A 21,555-nucleotide genomic window follows, 5' to 3' on the forward strand; every position below is an offset into this window, starting at 1 on the left:
TTAGCAAACAGAATTCAGCAATACATTAAAAAGATCATACACCATGATCAAGTGGGATTCATCCCTGGTATGCAGGGGTGGTTCAACATCCGCAAATCAATTAATGTGATACACCACATTAACAAAATGAAAAATAAAAATCACATGATCATATCAATAGATGCAGAAAAAGCATTTGATAAAATACAGCAACCTTTTATGATAAAAACCCTTAAGAAAGTGGGAATAGAGGGATCATATCTTAACATAATAAAGGCCATATATGACAAACCCACAGCTAACATCATACTCAATGGGGAAAAGCTAAAACCATTCCCCCTAAGATCAGGAACAAGACAAGGTTGCCCACTTTCTCCACTTCTATTCAACATAGTGCTGGAAGTTCTAGCCACAGCAATCAGACAAGAGAAAGAAATAAAAGGCATCCAAATTGGTAAGGAGGAAGTAAAATTATCATTATATGCAGATGATATGATACTATATATAGAGAACCCTAAAGACTCCACCAAGAAACTATTAGAACTGATAGATGAATTTAGTAAAGTAGCAGGATATAAAATTAATATTCGGAAATCAGTTGCATTTGTATATACCAATGATAAAATAGCAGAAGGAGAAATTAAAAAAACAATTCCATTTACAATTGCTCCAAAGACTATAAAATATCTGGGAATAAATCTAACCAAAGATGTAAAGGATCTGTACTCAGAAAATTATACAACACTGAAGAAAGAAATGAAAGAAGACATAAATAGATGGAAACACATTCCATGTTCATGGATAGGAAGAATTAATATAATTAAAATGTCCATACTGCCTAAGGCAATATACATATTCAACGCAATTCCTATCAAACTACCAACGACGTTTTTCACAGAAATAGAACATATAATCCTAAAATTTATATGGGACCATAAAAGACCCCGGATAGCCTCAGCAATCTTGAGAAATAAGAACAAAGTAGGAGGTATAACGATACCTGATTTCAAACTATACTACAAGGCTACAGTAATCAAAACAACATGGTACTGGCATAAAAATAGATACATAGATCAATGGAACAGAATAGAGAGTCCAGACATAAATCCATGCCTATATGCCCATCTAATCTACGACAATGGAAGCAAGAATGTACGATGGGGTAAAGATAGTCTGTTCAATAAGTGGTGTTGGGAAACCTGGACGGACACATGCAAGAAAATGAAGCTGGACCACCTCCTTACACCATATACAAAAACAAATTCAAAATGGCTTAAAGACTTAAATGTAAGATCTGAAACCATAAAATATCTAGAAGAAAATATAGGAAGAAACTTCATGGACATTACCCGGAGTAAGATTTTCACTGATATATCCCCTCGCGCGAGCGAAGTAAGAGAAAAAATAAACATGTGGGATTACATCAAACTAAAAAGTTTTTTCACAGCAAAGGAAACCATCAATAAAACAAAAAGGGATCCTACTCTATGGGAAAAGATATTTGCCAATGATATATCTGATAAGGGATTAATATCACAAATCTATAAAAAACTTACTCAACTCAACTCCAAAAAAACAAACAACCCAATTAAAAAATGGGCAGAGGACTTGGGGAGACATTTCTCTAAGAAGGACATACAGAAGGCAAGAAGACATATGAAGAAATGCTCAACCTCACTAACCATCAGAGAAATGCAAATAAAAACCACAATGAGATACCACCTCACTCCAGTCAAAATGGCTATTATCAATAAATCAACAAACAACAAATGCTGGCGCGGATGTGGAGAAAAGGGAACGCTAGTGCACTGTTGGTGGGACTGCAGATTAGTGCAGCCACTATGGAAAACAGTATGGAGGTATCTCAGGAATCTGAAAATGGAACTACCCTATGATCCAGTAATTCCACTCCTAGGCATCTACCCGGAGAAATCCAAAACTCCAATTCAAAAATCTGTATGCACTCCTATGTTTATTGCAGCACTTTACACAATAGCCAAGATATGGAAACAACCAAAATGCCCATCGGTAGATGACTGGATTAAGAAGCTGTGGTACATTTATACAATGGAGTATTACGCAGCCATAAAGAAGAAAGAAATCTTATCATTTGCAGCAACATGGATGGATCTAGAGAACATTATGTTAAGTGAAATAAGTCAGAAAGAGAAAGACAAGTACCATATGATCTCACTTATATATGGAATCTAAAGAAAAGACTATGTGAATGAACTAATCAGAGTCAGTTTTGGGGACGCAGAGAAAAAACCGAGAGTGGTTAGATGGGTGTGTGGGAGGGGGTTGGGGATAAGGGGAAAGGTGAAGGGATTTGGAAGCAGCTGGTAACCACAAGATGGCCTCAGGGTTTTTCTTTTGAAAATTAATTTGGGGAAGGTATTCTATAATGTTGTAAAGATTTTGTTGGGTATCCGATGGACATGCGTCCTATTTGGGAGACCACCTCAGGGATACTGTGGATACCTGATCATGGCATTGTACATCAGAAGCTAAACATTAATGAATGCCAACTATAATTTTATATATATAATGTGATGGTTCAGTGTGAGGTCGGAGGGATAGTGGATGGGGGGAGGGGGGTTCACAGTATGAGGGATATAAATGATGAACGTCAAAGTATTACCTTGTTTTGTACACCTGAAACTAATAAATTAATTAATTAATTAAAAAAAAAATAATAAAAAAATAAAGTGGTCTTCCCAAAGTCACACAATGATGGGTCTAGGCCATATGTGTGATTTTTTATATTTGTACACTTTCCACCATGGGGCTAAAGATGGTCCTTGAAACTGATTGAATAATGAAACTCCTTAGGCTGGAAAGGAACTTTGATGAACCTCTTTTCCAACTTAGCTCTGCTATTCTGGAAGGATTGTTTGCCTTCTCGGGGTCTGGACAACATGGTAGGGGCCAGTTCATTCTGCCCCTCTAGAAGCACTTGTAACAGTGAAAAGCAAAGTCTCACAGAGGAGCAACCTCTCCAGTGCTCCTCTTGTGGACGTTAACAGCATCTTTTTCCTGTTCAGAAATCCACTATGATTTTCTCAGAAAATACACCAATTTACCAATTCATGCTATAAATTCCATGTCTTTTTCTTTTCCCACCAGAACGCTAGGATCCTCATTTTGATGTTCCTTCTAATGGAGGGTGGGCAAACCAGAATATCCTTGATCCCTTCTGTCCAAACACTAGCATTTAAGCCTGGAGCAGGCTTGCTTCTCCAAGTCTGTCGCTAAAATAAACTACCCAAAATACATCCAGGACTTCCCAGGGGAAAAAAAGGAGGGAAGCTGCCGCCAACCAGAAAACTGAGGATATGTGGAGTCACAGCGTTTGTCACCTCCTGTGATCTAAAAGCAGCCCAGGGCGGGGGGCGGGATGGAGAGGGCACAGGGTTTTAACTCCCCATGGGTATTTCTCGTGGCCCTACAGAGAGACTTTTTAACCACCACAACCAAGGAAGGATATGATATGAGATGAGTGGACATAACTCCTCTAGAACAAAAGAAATTAAATTTTGATACCCATGCATTAGTTCAGGACTTGGAAACTCATGGATTTGACAAAGCACAAGCAGAAACAATTGTATCAGCATTAACCACTTTATCAAATGTCAGCTTAGATACTATCTATAAGGAGATGGTCACTCAAGCTCAACAAGAAATAACAGTACAACAGCCAATGGCTCATTTGGATTCCATCAAAAAAAAATATGATCATCCTAGAGAAAAGTGAATTTGCAAATCTGAAAGCAGATAACAAGACAATGAAAATTGAATGAGAACAAGGTACGCAACAACTGATAAATGAAACCAGTTGAATCAGAGCAGATAATAAACTGGACATTGACCTAGAAAGGAGCAGAGTAACAGATATATTTACAGATCAAAAAAGAAACTTATGGAAGCAACCACACAATTTACCAAAAAGGATGCCAAAACCAAATATATTATTTCAGAGACCAGTAATAAAATTGACACTGAAATTGCTTCTTTGAAAACACTAATGGAATCTAATAAGCTTGAAAAAATTCGTTACCTTGCAGCCTCAGTGTTTAGTTGCCTGGCAAATGCATTAGGATTTCACAGAATCTTTAAATAGCAGTGAAATGACTATATTACACCCCTACTCCTGCTGCTGTTGACTTCGTATGACATGGCACCAGGATGGATTTACTCTGAACACTGAAAGTTGCAGCAAAACTTAATACAACAAGATTATTCCAAGTACATACAAACTAAAAATGTTTTAGAATGACAAGATGTATTTTGTCTTTATTTTTTATGTCTTTATTATGTTGAAAAGCTGCCATTCAAAACCTGATTAATTTGAGATGGAAGGGTCTTTTGTCTTTATTTTTTTGAAAGTTCATAGAAAGTGTACCAGAGTTTTCTTGTATTTGAACAGCTGTGTAAATCATATAGGATCTCTTTGGTATCTGCTGTCCACATACTTTGTTAGTGTAGTCTACTTTCCTGACAACTACTGCACAAGAACTTTTTCATATACAAATATTATAACAAAGTTGTATACATTTTAAAAGTGACTTGCCATATAGCTACAGGTTGTTTTGGCTTTGTGTGTGTGTGTGTCTAATGAACAATAAAAACAATAAATTTTAAGTTTAAAAAAGGGGAGGAGTGAAAAAGAAACTGAAAAACTACCATGCCCTCTGGTAATCATGAGTGAAACCAAAGACACAAAATACCTATTAAATTTCTTGAAAATACTTGAGTTATAATTAAATATAATATTTGCTTATAATTTTACAAAATATATTACATCTTTGCCATACTATTTGTTAATTATAGTATTGTTTGTACATATTGATCTGTTTCTCTTCATCAGACTTTTTAGTAGTCTTTTGAGGTTTATAATTTTCAGTTTTTGTGTTTTCTAATTTATTTCTCCTATTTCTCATTTTATTAATATTATTTTAGGGGGAAATCCAAGATGGTAGAGTCAATAAACACTGTGCCTGCTTCCTTCTGTGAACACATTAAAATTACAAGTAAATTATAGAACAATCAACCTGGTGAACCATCTGAAGTGTAGCTAACAGATGCTTTATAACTAAAGATATAAAGAAGAAGCTACATCGAGACTGGCAGGAGGGGCAGAGACGCAAAACTGGCTAACCCCAAACCTCCATTTGGCTGTTGAGAACTGGGAGGCATATCCCAGGCAAGGAGGTTCCCTCCAGAGGAGTGAGGGCTTCCCCAGCCCAGAGTACTGGTCTGCGAACAACATCTGGGTGAGAAAAAGTCAGGATTCCGATCATCTGTGTGGGATAAAAGGCAGCGGGAAACACAGGCGTCCTTTTAAAGGGCCCACACACAGACTCTCATCCAGGCACTTACCTTGGACTCCAGTGAAGGAACAGTAAGTAGGGGATGTTGGAGACATACAGGGGGCACACTGAGTTGTGTGGCTTCAGGACAAGGGCTGGAGGACCGTTTGGCATTTTCCCTGTGAGGGGTCCTACACCTGTGCAGACAGGAGGTGGGCACCCTCTTTCCTGTGTTGAGCCCTCCCCCTATGCTTACAGCCAGATCTGAATCTGATTGTTCTGGTAAGCTCCACAGCTCCACCATGCTGACTCACTGGTACCCTGCCCCACCCAACTCCCCAACACAAAAGATATTCTCCAAGAGCATACAGCTCCACCCAAATTGCACTCTTATTTAGAAAACTATCAGAGTCTGACAGACCACAGGTGGATGGCAACTGGCCTCAGTGTGCTCTGAGACTTTTGCTGAGTAGCTCCAAGCTCAGCAATGGCACCAAAATAGAATTTACATTAACCTGATGAACATAACTCTTCCCACTTTAGTGACTCCCTGAGACCCTGCCTCACCCAACTTTCATACCACAGGAGGTTTTATCAGGGGCTGAAATGTAAAACAGGTGGCAGCAGGCCTCAGGGTGTCCTGGCATTTTGCAGAGCTATTACAGACCCAGTACCAGTGGCATGCATTCTTGGTTTGCACCAAGGTCTCTTCCACATGCCTCCAGTGTTACCACAGGCAGTGAACAATTGCAAATTGCTATGTAGCTCTTACCAGGTATTCCCCGGCTGGTCACAGGCAATGGGTTACCTGGGCCTGCACCTGAGCTCCTCACAAGAGACCCAAGAAGTAAAATACTTGGAGATTGGCTTCAGACCACAGCAGAGCACCGCCCAATTTGTCCTAAGAGTGGCACACCCAAAGGGCAGTCTCAACAGGAATGAGAGCACTCTGGGGGCAAATCCTACTCAGTGAAGTAAGCAGGCTGTAAGCTGTGGACATGGCCACACCCCACAACCAATCCCACCTACTGACATGCCAATAGCAACCAAGCTTCAACTGTAACAGGAAGGCACAAACAACCCACATAAGGGACACTCCAGGAGCACCCAGTGCAGGTGATCAGGGAGACTGTGCCACTGGGCCCTACAGGACACATACTACATAAGGCCACAAGACCAAGATTGGGAGATGCAGCAGATCTATCTAATACATAGAAACAAACAAAGAGGTAGCTAAAATGAGGAAACAAAGAAATACATTCCACAAGAAAGAACCGGAAAAAACTCAGAAAAAGAACTAATCGAAATGGAGGCAAGCAACTTACCAGATACAGAGTTCAAAACAATGGTTACAAGGATGCTTAAGGAACTTCGTGAGAACCTCAATGAAGAGATAGCATAAAACAAGGACATAGAAACCATGAAAAAGAACCAGTCAGAAATGAACAACATGAGGAATGACAATTAAGTTCCCGAACTTGTTGCAACGATGTTGCTAACCTTTTTTGACATCAGAGGGATTATTCATTATGCACTTGTACCAACTGGACAAACAGTTAACCAAGTGTATTATTTGGTTAACAATATGCCAATAATACACCAATAATACACCTTTTTCAAAGGCAGGAAGTCTTGAAAAAGCTGCATGAAAAAAATTAAACAACCTGAACTTTTTGCCAGCAATTCATGGCTCTTGCATCACGACAATGCACCAGCTCACACAGCACTGTCTGTGAGGGAGTTTTCAGCCAGTAAACAAATGACTGTATTGGAACACCCTCCCTACTCACCTGATTTGGCCCCCAATGACTTATTTCTTTACTCAAAGATAAAGGAAATATTGAAAGGAAGACATTTTGACGACATTCAGGACATCGAGGGTAATACAACAATAGCTCTGATGGCCATTACAGACAAAGAGTTCCAAAATTGCTTTGAAGGGTGGATTAGGAGCTGGTGTCAGCGCACAGCTTTCCAAGGGGAGGACTTCGAAGGTGACTGTAGTGATATTCAGCAATGAGGTAGATAGCATTTTTTTCTAGGATGAGTTTGCACACTTAATTATCTGACCTCGTACAATAACTGAAGTGAAAAAATGCACTGGAAGGAATCACCAGCAAACTAGATGAAGCAGAAAATCAAATCAGCGATTTGGAAGACAAGGTAGCAGAAAACACCCACTTGAGACAGCAAGAAGAAAAAAGAATCCAAAAAATGAGGATAGTTTAAGAGACCTCTGGGACAACATCAAGTCTAACAATATTTTCATTATAGCAGTACCAGTAGGAGAAGAGAGAAAGCAAGAGATTGAGAATCTATTTGAAGAAATAATGACAGAAAACTTCCCTAACCAGGCAAAGGAAATAGACATACAAGTCCAGGAAAGGCAGAGAGTCCCAAACAAGATGACTCAAACATGCCCCCACCAAGACATCATAATTAGAATGACAAAGGTTAAAGAGAAAGAGAGAATTCCAAAAGCAGCAGCAGAAAGGCAATTAGTAACCTACAAAGGAGCTCCCATAAAATTGTTAGCTGATTTCTCAACAGAAACTTTGCAGGCCAGAGGGATTGGCAGGAAATAGTCAATGTGATGAAAAGTAAGGACCTACAACCAAGATTACTCTACCCAGCAAAGCTCTCATTTAGAATCGAAGGACAGATAAAGAGCTTCCCAAACAAGAAAAAGCTGAAAGAGTTCATCATCAAAAAAAAACAACAACAGTATTACAGGGAATGTTAGAGGGACTAATTTAAGATGGAAAAAAATCAAAATTATGAATAATAAAATGGCAATAGCTTCATATCTATCAACAATTACTTTCAATGTAAATGGATTAAAGGCTCCACTCAAAAGACATAGGAGGGCTGAATGAGAAAACAAGACCCTTACATATGCTGTCTACAGGAGACTCACTTCAGAGTGAAAGACACACATAGACAAAAAGTAAAGGGATGGAAAAAAGATGTTTTATGAAAAATAAAAATAAAAAGGCTAAGGTAGCAATACTTGTAACATACAAAATAGTCTTTGAAACAAAAGCTATAAGAAGAGACAAAGAAGGATCCAGTAATTCCACTTCTGGGTATTGGAAGAAACCCAACACTACTTCGAGATCATGTGTGCATCCATATATTCATTGCAGTATTGTTTACAATGGCCAAGATGTGGAGGCAGCCTGGGTGTCCGTCGATGGAAGAATGGATAAAGAGGAGGTGGTACATATATATAATGGAATATTGCTTGACCAGGGAAAGGAATGGGTTATTGCCATCTTTAGTAACATGGATGGACCTGGAGGGTACTTTGCTGAGTGGAGTATGTCAGACAGAGAAAGACAGATGCAATATGATTTCACTTATATGGGGAATCTAAAGAACAAAACAAACAAACAAAGAAACTAACTCATAGATACAAAGAACATGTTGATGGTTGCCAGATGGGAGGGGATTTGGGGATGAATGAAAAAGGGAAAGAGATTAATAAGTACAAATTGGTTGTTACACAGTAGTCATGGGGATGTAGGCTATTTCGTAAGGAACATAGTCAAAAATATTGTAATAACTATGTGTGGTGTCAGATGGGTACTAGATTTGTTGGGGTGATAGATGGGAAGGGTTGGGGAGCCGGGTGTAAAAGGTGAAGGAAGTAAAAAGTACAAACTGAAAGTTACAAAATAGTCATGGGGATGTAAAGTAAAGCACAGGGAATATAGTCAATAATATGGCAATAATTATGTATAATGCCAGGTGAGTACTAGACTAGTCAGGGGAATCATTTCTTAAATTATACAAATGTCTAACCAATATGCTGTACACCTGAAATTAACATAAAATAATATTGAATGTCAACTGTAATTGAAAAATTAAAAGGGAGGAAAGATGAAGGGGAATAAGATGTTCAAATATCCAGGTATAAAACAAGTCATGGGGATGTAATGTACAGCCAATAATATTGTGATAATGTGGTGGTGCCAGATGGTTACTGGACTTATCATGGTGATCACTTCTTTAGGTCTATAAATGTTGAATAACTATGGTGTACACCTGAAACCAATATGTTGTATGTTAGCTATATTTTAATAAAAACCTTTAAAAATATTTTATTTTAGTCTTATACTTCTTTGAATCTCCCTTTCCAAGAAATGTAAATTTAGTGTTTTCTTCTTTTGTTTTCTTTATTGATGACAAAACAATTTATGTAAATTTTCATTTAAGTATTGTTTTCATAAATATTACAGAATTTTATATGTAGTGTTATTGAATAAACATTATGTTGCTATATTCTTTTTATTTATTAAATTAGTTGGGGTGACATTGGTTATTAAAATTATGTTTCAAGTGTACATTTCTATAATACATTACTTATATATCACATTGTGTGTTCACCACCCAGAGTCAGTTATCCTTCCATCACCATATATTTAACCCCCTTCTTCCTCTTCTACCACCCCCCTCCTTTTCATCTTGCAGTCTGGTACACTAAACTCTTGTCTGTGTCTATGAGTTTTTGTTTATTTTTTTTTGTTTGTCTCGTTCTTTTCTTGCTTTCAGTTTTAAATGCCACATATGAGTGAAGTCATACAGTTCTTGACTTTTCCTGTCTGACTTATTTTGCTTAGTATGATACTCTCAAGATCCATCCATGTTGTTGCAAATGGTACTATTTCATCTTTTCTCATAGCAAGTAATATTCCATTGTATGTATGTACCACATCGTCTTTATCCAATCATCTATCAATGGACACTTTGCTTGTTTCCATGTCTTGGCCACCATGAATAAAGCTGCAATGAACATGGGGTTACATATATCTTTATGGATAAATGTTTTCAGATTTTTTGTGTAGATACCCAGAAGAAGGATTGCTGTATTGTATGGTAATTCTATTCTTAATTTTTTTAGGAACCTCCATACTGTTTCCCATAATGGCTCTACCAATTTACATTCCCAAGAACAGTATATGAAGGTTCCTTTTACTCCACATTCTCTCCAACACTTGTTATTATTTGTCTTGTTGATGATAGCCATTCTAACAGTGTGAGGTAGTATCTCATTGTGGTTTTGGATATGCATTTCCATAATAGCTAGTGAAGTTGAGCATTTTTTCATATATCTGTTGGCCATTTATATGTCTTCTTGGGACAGTGTTTGTTCAGGTCCTCTGCCCATTTTTTAAAATTAGATTGTTTGATTTTTTTGTTTTGTTTTGTTTTTGAGTTGTGTGAGTTCTTTACATAGTTTGCATATTAACCCTTTATCAGAGACATTGTTTGCAAATATCTTCTCCCATTCAGTTTGTTGTATCTTTAGTTGCTGGTGGTTTCTTTTGCTGTGCAAAAGCTTTTTCATTTGATATAGTCCTATTTATTTATTTTTGCTTTTACTTCCTTTGTCTTTGAGGTAAAATTCATAAAATCCTCTCTGAACCCAAGGTCCATAAGTTTAGTACCTATGCTTTCTTCTATGCAGTTTATTGTTTCATGTCTTATGTTTAGGTCTTAGATCCATTTTGAGTTAATGTTGGTATATTGTCACAAGATAGAAGTCTAGCTTCATTTTTTTGCATGTGGCTTTTTTATCTCCATTGTATGTTTTTGGCTCCTTTGTCAAAAATTATCTGCCCATATTTATCTGGGTTTATTTCTGGGTTTTAAATTCTATTCCATTGGTCTGTGTGTCTGTTTTTCTGCCAATACCATGCTTTTTTGATTATTGCTGCTTTGTAGTAAAATTGAAATCAGGGTGTTTGATACTTCCAGCATTGTTCTTTTTTCTTAGGATTGTGTTGCTGTATTCTTTAATGTCCCATTTTAGCCAATTATTTTTGAGGGAAAATAAAGCAAGTTTTAAATGGTACAATTTTGTAATTCCTATTGAAACATTCATTGTTACTAGTTTTCCTACATTGTGAAAAGGTTCTATAACCTGTAAGATTTTTTTTCTCGTTTTTTGTAATGTATTGGTTCTCTTTATGTCATAATGAATTAAAATATTTTGTAAAATTTTTAAACACTGAAAGGGTCTAAAGCTCAGTGTCTATCAGTGGTTAACTCTATTTTATTATTTTGTAATCTACATGCAAGTTTGATTTACTATAAACTACTATTTGCTAGTTTGATTTACTATAAACTGATAATGAAAAATTCAAATTTCTAAACAGCATATTTTGTCAAATATTCCTTAACTCTAAGTGTTATGTCTTAAGTAACAAAACTCATAGTCTTTAAAACATTGTCTTTTACATACAACAGTTTAGTGGTTACCAGAGGGTAAGGGGGGAGGAGGTGGTAGAAGAGGGCAAAGGGGGTCAAATATATGATGATGTATTATAAAACTGTACACTTGAAATGTATATAACTTTATTAACCAATGTCATCCCAGTAAATTTAATAAATAAAAAAATTGTCTTTAATATTGATTATAATTTTTGTTAAATGCTGCACATATATAGCCAATTTCCATTGACTAAACAATGGTTTTTTTCATGTTAATGTGAATGCCTCTGTTCATATTTTATAAAGCCTTTCTGGGTTATTTTGTTTCAGATGCACCTGTTGCAGTCCAATTAGCATCTGGTCAAGAAAACGCGGTTAGTTGGAAGAAGAATGATGCTTGAGTCAGACCTGGGCAGAATCCCTGATTGACCACTTCCTGGTGTGAGACCCTGAATATGTGATGGATATCTCTCTAAAGTTGGGGGAATGGCAATGCCTGCCACATCAGATTGTTGTGAAGATAAATTATATATAACATACATAAATGTATACATAGATACACCTATTTCCAAGAGCACCAGACTTGGGACTGTTCCCAAGTCCATTCTTGAGTTGGGTACCTAATATGTATAATGGATTGTATTTTTTAGACAAATCAACATTTAATAACCTATACCGGAAATCCAGAGGGAAAATATTTCACCCATTATGGTGTGACAGAGAGGGAAAAGTGGAGGTAATAGGTCCAAGAAATAGTTAAGAGCAAAATTGGAGGACACATGTTTGGTGGAATGTGGGAGATGAGAGGGCAGCTTCATTGCCATCAGAGGATGCATATTGTGGACATTCCAATCCAAGCCCAATTTTTTATGTTTGTTTGTTTATTTCTTGTCTGTAGGTGAGTGAATGTATTCCCATTTGCTTCCATCTTTAACTAAGCTTAATCAGGAAACAGCCCAATTTTGATTCTATTATGTTTGTTGTATTAAAACTGTATTGGCCTCATTTAAAATATACCTAAAATTTGTGAGGGGCATAAATGTCTAACTATTACATTGTTTTGTACACTTGAAACTAATAAAAAATAAATAAATAATAAAAATAAGATATACCTTAAAATAGCAACAAACACACAAAAACTTTATTTGCCCCCTTATGATTCATGGCTGCCCTCAGTCCACTTTCCCATCTCTTCCTCTTCTTTATTATTTAGCCTACAATCTTAGGTACTGGTTAAAAAGCTATTGTCTCGTGTGTGTGTTTGTGTGTGTGTATTTGTGGTGTTCCATCCATTTCTCTTGGTTATTCAGATTTGTTAGTAATATATCCTCTACTATTGAGATTCGGTGGTTTTCTTTAATCTCCCATTACTTCAAGTAGTTTTAAGGCCCACCAGCAGGTTTTTAGCTGTCAATAAGACATTTGCTGTATGTTCATCTGGTGTCTTCTGTTGGACTCCTCAGAAAGTAAACCCTGAGACAAAGATGTAGGGGCAAGTGGTTTGGAAAACACAGTCAGGCAGTGGGAAAATGTGCCAGGAAAGAAAGAAAAATCAATCAAGTATTCATCAGAGTGTGGTAACACTGTGGGCAATGGGTTGGAGCCCACTGGGGCCCTCTGAGAATATAGAACACACTCCAGAATTGTCCCGCTGAGAAGGGGGCAGCTGGGATGTTTTTCCATGAATTCCTAAGTCCTCATTGGTTGAAGATGGCTCCTGAATACAACAAATCCCCATCACTTGAGGCCTGCCACTCAGAAAGGCAGGCAAATTCCTGTGGTCAAAGAAACTCCTCAGGCAAGAAACTCAGATTATTGAGATGGGAACACTCCACATATGAGAACATTGCCCACTGAAGCTTTCTGTGAACTCAAGAGATAGGAGAGGAGAACCAACAGAATCTGCTAAATGAGGTATTTTATAAACTCTCATCGGAGCATCACAGCTTCTGCCAACTGAACGTCTCTCAGAGTAATTACATCACAAGCCTATTTCACAGCCATCTTTAGGGATTATGCCATAAGAACACTTTCCCATGAAGACGTCCAGGAATGTGAACAATAATGTCATTCCAAAATTATAGCAATTCCTCCTTCAGTTGTACAAAGATTACAGAAAAAAACGTCTCTAATTTTATCGGTCAGTACTTTTAAATATAAAATATTTTCCAATTAAATATTTTAAAGTTTTATCACTGAAGGCATTCTGAAAATGTTATTCAGAAAAAAATGTACGAATATGCTTTTCAGCAGCTCATTTTATGAGTTAAAAACAATTCATTCCAATTTCTTGTGCAGTAAATTTTATTTATTTTTTTTAAATTTATTTATTGGGGTGACAATTGTTAATGAAATTACATAATTTCAGGTGTACAATTCCGTATTACATCATCAATAAATTCCATTGTGTGTTCACCACCCAGAGTCAGTTCTCCTTCCATCACCATATATTTGATCCCCCTTACCCTCATCTCCCTCCCCCCACCCCCTTACCCTCTGATAACCACTAAACTATTGTCTGTGTCTATGAGTTCTTGTTTCTCATTTGTTTGTCTTGTTTTTGGTTTATATACCACATATCAGTGAAATCATAGGGTTCTCTGCTTTTTCTGTCTGACTTATTTCGCTTAGCATTATATTCTCAAGATCCATCCATGTTGTCACAAATGTTCCTATATCATCTTTCCTTAACGCTGAATAGTATTCCATTGTGTATATATACCACAACTTCTTTATCCATTCATCTATTGAAGGACATTTTGGTTGTTTCCATGTCTTGCCCACCGTAAACAAAGCTGCAATGAACATTGGAGCACACGTGTCTTTATGTATAAATGATTTCAGATTCTTTGGGTAGATACCCAGGAGAGCGATTGCTGGGTCATATGATAATTCTATTCGTAATTTTTTGAGGAACCTCCACACTGCCTTCCATAGCGGCTGCACCAGTCTGCATTCCCACCAACAGTGTATGAGGGTTCCTTTTTCTCCACAGCCTCTCCAACACTTGTTGCTATTTGTCTTGTTGATGATAGCCATTCTGACTGGGGTGAGGTGATATCTCATTGTGGTTTTTATGTGCATTTCTCTGATGATTAGTGATGTTGAGCATTTTTTCATATGTCTATTTGCCATTTGTAAGTCCTCTTTAGAGAAATGTCTCTTCAGGTCTTCTGCCCATTTTTCAATTGGGTTGTTTTTTTTTTGTTGTTGAGTTTCATGAGTTCCTTGTATATTTTGGATATTAGACCCTTATCGGAGGAACTGTTTGCAAAAATCTTCTCCCATTCAGTCGGTTGCCTCTTTATTTTGTCGATGGTTTCTTTTGCTGTGCAGAAACTTTTAAGTTTCATATAGTCCCATTTGTTTATTTTAGCTTTTACTTCCATTGCCTTAGGAGTCAAATTCATAAAATGCTCTTTGAACCCAAGGTCCATAAGTTTAGTACCTATGTTTTCTTCTATGCAGTTTATTGTGTCAGGTCTTATGCTTAAGTCTTTGATCCATTTTGAATTAATTTTGGTACATGGTGACAGATAACAGTCCAGTTTCATTCTTTTGCACATGGCTATCCAATTCTCCCAGCACCATTTATTGAAGAGGCTGTCTTTTCTCCATTGTATGTTTTAGCTTCTTTGTCAAAAATTATCTGTCCATATTTATGTGGTTATATTTCTGGGTTCTCAATTCTATTCCATTGGTCTATGTGTCTGTTTTTCCGCCAATACCATGCTGTTTTGATTATTGTAGCCCTGTAGTACAAGCTAAAGTCAGGCAGTGTGATACCTCCAGCACTGTTCTTTTTCTTAAGATTGCTTTGGTTAATCGGGGTCTTTTGTGGTTCCAAACAAATCCGATGATTTTTTGTTCTATTTCTTTAAAAAATGTCATTGGGATTTTGATGGGGATTGCATTAAATCTGTATATTGCTTTGGGTAATATGGCCATTTTAACTATGTTGATTCTTCCAAGCCATTAGCACGGAATGTCTTTCCATTTCTTTGTGTCTTCTTCAATTTCTTTCAAAAATGTCTTATAGTTTTCAGCATATAAATCCTTCACATCCTTGGTTAAGTTTATTCCTAGGTATTTTATTCTTTTTGCTGCAATTGCAAAAGAAATTGTTTTTTCTATCTCTTTTTCTGAGATTTCATTGTTGGTATATAGGAAAGCAATGGACTTTTGTACGTTGTTTGTAGCCAGCAACTTTACTGTATTCGTTGATTGTTTCTAACAGCTTTCTGGTGGAGTCTTTAGGGTTTTCTATATATAGCATCATGTCATCTGCAAAGAGTGACGATTTAATTTCTTCATTCCCAATTTGGACGCCTTTTATTTCTTTCTCTTGCCTGATGGCTCTGGCAAGGACTTCCAACACTATGTTGAAAAGCAGAGGTGACAAGGGACAGCCCTGTCCTATTCCTGAACGTAGAGCAAAGAGCTTCAGTTTTTCACCATTAATTATGAGATTAGCTGAGGGCTTCTCATAGATGGCCTTTATAATGTTAAGGTATTTTCCTTCTATACCTATTTTATTGAGTGTTTTAATCATAAATGGATGTTGTATCTTGTCAAATGCTTTTTCTGCATCAATTGATATAATCATATGATTTTTGTCCTTTATTTTGTTTATGTGATGTATCACATTGATGGATTTGCGGATGTTGAACCATCCTTGTGCCCCAGGGATGAACCCCACTTGGTCATGATGAATAATCTTTTTAATGCATTGTTCTATTCGATTTGCTAAAATTTTGTTTAGGATTTTTGCATCAGTATTCATCAGAGATATAGTTCTGTAGTTTTCTTTTTTTGTGTTGTCCTTACCAGGTTTTGGTATCAGGGTAATGTTGGCCTCATAAAATGACTTAGGGAGTACTGACTCTTCTTCAATTTTTTGGAAGAGTTTGAGCAGGATTGGTATTAGATCTTGTTTGAAGGTTTGGTAGAATTCACTAGTGAAGCCATCTGGTCCCGGACTTTTGCTTTTGGGAAGGTTTTTAATGACTGATTCAATTTCTTTACTGGTGATCGGTCTGTTTAGATTTTCCAGTTCTTCATGGTTCAGCCTTGGAACGCTATATATTTCTAAGAACTTGTCCATTTCTTCTAGGTTATTGAATTTGGTGGCATATAGTATTCTTAGTATTCTTGAATGATCCTTTGTATTTCTGTGGTATCCGTGATAACTTCCCCTTTTTCATTTCTGATTTTGTTAGTGTCTTCTCTCTTTTTATCTTAGTGAGTCTAGCCAAGGGTTTGTCGATTTTATTAATTTTTTCAAAGAACCAGCTCTTTGTCACATTAATTTTTTCTATTGTCTTTTTGTTCTCTATTTCATTTAGCTCTGCTCTGATTTTTGTTATTTCCTTTCTTCTGCTGACCTTGGGTTTCACTTGTTCTTCTTTTTCTAGTTCTTTGAGGTGTAACATGAGGTTATTTATTTGGGATTTTTCTTGTTTCTTGAGATAGGCCTGTAATGATATAAATTTCCCTCTTAAAACTGCTTTCGCCCCTTCCCAAAAATTTTGGTAGGATGTATTTTCATTGTCATTTGTTTCTATGTATCTTTTGATCTCTCCTCTAATTTCTTCTTTGACCCGGTCATTCTTTAAAAGTATGTTGTTTAATCTCCATGCATTTCTGTTTCTTTTTTGCTTTCTTTTCGCAGTTGATATCCAATTTCAAAGCCTTGTGATCAGAGAATATGCTTGGTATGATTTCAATCTTCTTAAATTTGCTGAGACTGCTTTTATGTCCCCATATATGGTCTATCCTTGAGAATTTTCCATGTACACTCGAAAAGAATGTATAGTCTGATGTTTTAGAATGAAGTGCTCTATATATGTCAATGATGTCCATTTCATCTAATGTGTCATTTAGGGCTGCTATTTTGTTATTTATTTTCTGTTTGGATGATCTATCCATAGCTGTCAATGATGTATTTAAGTCCCCTAGTATAATTGTGTTTTGGTCAATTTCTCCCTGTAGTTCTGTTAGTAGTTGTTTGGTGTATTTCGGTGCTCCCTGATTGGGGGCATAAATATTGATGACTGTTATGTCTTCTTGTTGTATAGTCCCCTTTACCATGATGAAATGTCCATCTTTGTCTCTTGTTATCTTTTTCACCCTGAAGTCTGTTTCATCTGATATCATTATGGCTACACCTGATTTTCTCTGGGTACCATTTGCTTGGAGTGCCAATTTCCACCCTTTCACTTTGAGTCTATGCTTGTCCTTGTAGCTGAGATGTGTCTCTTGGAGACAGCATATGGTTGGGTTTTGTTTTTTGATCCAATCTGCTACTCTGTGCCTTTTTATTGGTGAGTTCAGTCTATTTACATTTAGGGTGATTATTGATACGTGAGGATTTCCTGTCGTTCTATCTTTAGTTTTCTCGTAAGCCTGTGACTCCATTGTTTCTTTGCCTTTTTGTTGTTGTCTATTATTTCTTTGTGGTGGTATTCTATGATGTTTCCCTCTGTTTCTTCTTTTATTGCAGTATATATTTCAGTTCTGGATTGTTTTTGAGTGGTTACCCTTAAGATTATGTGAAAGAAAGTTTGATATTTAGAGTATTCCATTTTCTTCAGCACGCTTACTTTCTCCATTCCCATATTCCGGTTCAGGCCTTTACGCTCCCCCTTTTTATGTTTCGGTTGCCACAAATTGTCCCTGTTGATGGTGGTCGAATAGCCTCCTTTAGTATTTCTTGTAGTGCAGGTCGTGTATTAGAAAATTCCCTCAGCTTCTGTATGTCTGGAAAGGTTTTATTCCTCCTTCATATCTAAAGGATATCTTTGCTGGATATATTATTCTTGGCTCATGATTTCTCTCTTTCAATAGTTTGAATATTTGGTTCCACTGCCTCCTGGCTTGTAGAGTTTCTGCTGAAAAATCGGATGATAATCTAATGGGCTTTCCTTTGTAGTTACCGTCTTCTTTTCCCTGGCTGCCTTGAGGATTCTTTCTTTGGTGTTAATTTTAGACAGCTTGAATACAATGTGTCTTGGAAAAGGCCTGTTGGGATTGAGGTAATTAGGTGTTCTATTTGCTTCTTGGATTCGAGGATCCAGTTCTGTCCACAAATTTGGGAAGTTCTCATTGACAATTTCTTTGAGTATATTCTCTGTTCCCTTCTTTCTTTCTTCTCCTTCTGGTATGCCCATTATTCTTATATTGCTCTTTCTGATGGAGTCAGAAAGTTCTTGTAGAGTTCTTTCATTTCTTTTAAGTCTCAAGTCTCTTTCTTCTTCCATCTGTGTAATTTCCAGGTTTCTATCTTTGATGTCACTGATTCTTTCCTCCATCTGGTCAAGTCTACTACCTAAGCTGGTTATTTCATTCTTAATTTCTTCTATTGAGTTCTTAATCTCCAGAAATTCCATTTGGTTCTTTTTTAAAATTTCAATCTCTTTCGTAAAATGCTCGTGTTGTTCTTTGATTGCATTTCTGAGTTCATTAAATTGCCTTTCTGTGCTTTCTTTCATCTCTCTGAGGTTTTTCAGAACTGCAATCTTGAATTCTCTATCATTAAGTCACATATTTCCATATCTTTAAGTTCCTTTTCTGGAGACTTTTCACTTTCTTTCTGAGCTGTCTTGTTGCCTTGGTTATTCATGGCAATTAATGATTTATTATTTCTCTTCCTAGACATCTACAGGAGTGGCTTCTGCAACAGGTTGATAGGAACAGGTCTCTCTGACACAGTAGTGCTATATTTTCTCTGCACTTTTCCAGCTTCTCACACAATGGGGGGATTCCCTGGGAGACGGGCCTCTCCTCTGTTAACAGTTCACCTGGGTCATAAAGCGCCACGTCCCTGGAGGTGAATTCAGTAGTGGACCGCTTCGTCCTGCCTGTCTGCTGTGCAGGGAGTCCTTTGTGGAGTTATTATTGTCCGATTAGTTGTAAATTCCAGGGGAGCTTTACAGAGGCTCACCTCACACCGCCATTTTGATCCGGAATCCAAATTTTATTTTAAAAGCATTTTAAATAAACCTGCACATTCAGAATCAAACACTGGAAAAGTCATACATAAAAGTTTACTAACATCTGAAATGCTAACAGACTACAGAATTTTTAATAGGTGGAATTTTTAAATAGTTGCAGGATTTCAAATATAAAAAAGGACAAAACAACACAAACAGATTAGTGACGTCATAGGAATGGCGGCAGCAGGGCACCTTTTCTGAGTTCTCCTCCGGATTTTATTACAAACGGGACATATAACCCATCAAACAACTCTTTGCTCATCACGAAGAACAGCTAAGAGACTCCTAAGAGACTCGTGGAACGATTACTTGAAGGTAAGCAAATTGGGTGAGCAGAGGAAGAAGGAAAGGAGCAGAGTGGAAACGCGCAGTCTCCTGGTGGAATCAGGTCGGCGGCGGCTGCGGCAACGGCATCAAACCGCAGCTCTAAAGACACAGGGAGATATAGAACACCGAGGAGTCCTTTGCTCATCACGCAGAACAGCGGGGAGACTCGTGGAGGAATTACCTGAAGGTGAGTGCTGATTGTGAGCAGGGGAGGAGGCAGGACAGCGAAGTGGAGGCACGCTCCCCCCCCCACCGCCGCCGCCGGGATGCCCAGGACGGAGCGCAGACTCGTGGAGGAGCCCAGGCCGGACAGCGACCTTTGTGCGAATCTCAGGACAGAGCGGAGACTCGTGGAAGGTTTGCTTTGGGGTGCCCTAGTTGGACAAGTAGGGGAGGAGCAAGGAGGGCAAGAGGAAACGCACTGCACTCTCCCCAACCCCCACGGTGGAGCCGCGGCCCTGTAGCGTGCCCACAGCAGCAGCCGCAGGCAGCACCCAGGGCTCTAGAGTCCCACGGGAGCCCAGGGTGCAGCGGAGAGCGCAGGGTCCAGGAGGTGGGCTCTTTCCCTGCGTCCCACAGCTGATCGCTCCCGCCAGGGCAGGCAGCTCGTGGGCCATAGGACAGACAAAGAACTCAGACGCCACACCTGGGCCTCTCACCACGCTTTTCGAATCCTCCCCCGCCCTTCCAGAGACTTAAACTGACCCCTGCACTGAGGAGTAGTATCAGATTACAGAGGGGCGTCTGTGCTCAGGCACTGGGAAGATTGGCAGCCAGCTCTGACCTTCGGAAGAGGCTGGGAGGAGGGGATTTTCGCTGGAGGAGGAGAGAGAAGACTCCCACACCCCCAGCCACCGCCTTTTCGGGCCTGCGGGAGGAGTGTGACGTGGCTGGCCTGGGAGAGAGAAGACCTCTCCATCCCCAGCCCCCACCCGCTCTGGCTGGCCTGGGGCGGGGCAAGGGCAACTGCGGAAACACTCCCTGAGTTCAGCAGTAAGCGGCAGACGCAGCTCCCAGCTTTCAGCAGCTTAGAGATCTCCCGCCTGCCCCCTCCCACACACCCACAAAAGGAGGGCCCTAAGATTCAGGAGTACTGGGCACAGGGCTGGTGGAGCTACTCTCAGCGTGCATTTGTGCAGGAAAGGACGGAAACTGCACGGTCTCGCTGAAAACTGTCATCAAGACCCCTCAGCCCCTCGCATTTAAATCTACACTCCCAAATTCACTCTGGGCACCAGGTTACCAGCGCTGCCTGCTCAATAGGCAGGGAACTCTTTGGCACAGCGGAGGACAACCTGGAGATTACTTGGTGGGCTTAAGCCAAGACTGGTGCTGCTTTCTGTTTTGCTTTGCTTGGTATTTTTTTTTCTGCTTGTTGTGATTTGCTTTGTTCTGCCTTTTTTTCTTTGATATCTTTGCCTATGTTGAGTGGGGATTGTCCGTTGTATTTTACATGTGAATGTACTTGATTTGTTTTCTTTGTTGTTGTTGTTGTTGTTGTACTTGGTAACTTGATTTGTGCTGAAACTGCCCTAACAGGGCCCAGCTTAAGAGGCACAAGATTCAACATATCCAGAAGCCAACTCTGGACCAAACCAGAGTACTACCGGGTTTGACCAACAAGTCACACACCCAGAGGGAATCCTCTGAAGGCACAAGAGCCCATAGAGGCCAAACCTCATTTAAGTGGACAACCCTCACCCAGCAGAACACCCTGCGGTGGGCAGAGC

The 21,555-nt window shown here is 38.6% G+C and overlaps 1 pseudogene across 1 annotated transcript; it reads left to right on the plus strand.

The window, feature by feature from the left end:
- Nucleotides 1–3,637: 3,637 nt before the first annotated feature.
- Nucleotides 3,638–4,099, plus strand: LOC308507845 (coiled-coil domain-containing protein 90B, mitochondrial-like; annotated as a pseudogene). The gene has a single exon. The product of its transcript is annotated as a coiled-coil domain-containing protein 90B, mitochondrial-like (transcript).
- The last annotated feature ends 17,456 nt before the right edge of the window (nt 4,100–21,555 follow it).

This window comes from Rhinolophus hipposideros (assembly GCF_964194185.1).
Source record: "Rhinolophus hipposideros genome assembly, chromosome: 15".
Classification (NCBI taxonomy): domain Eukaryota; kingdom Metazoa; phylum Chordata; class Mammalia; order Chiroptera; family Rhinolophidae; genus Rhinolophus; species Rhinolophus hipposideros.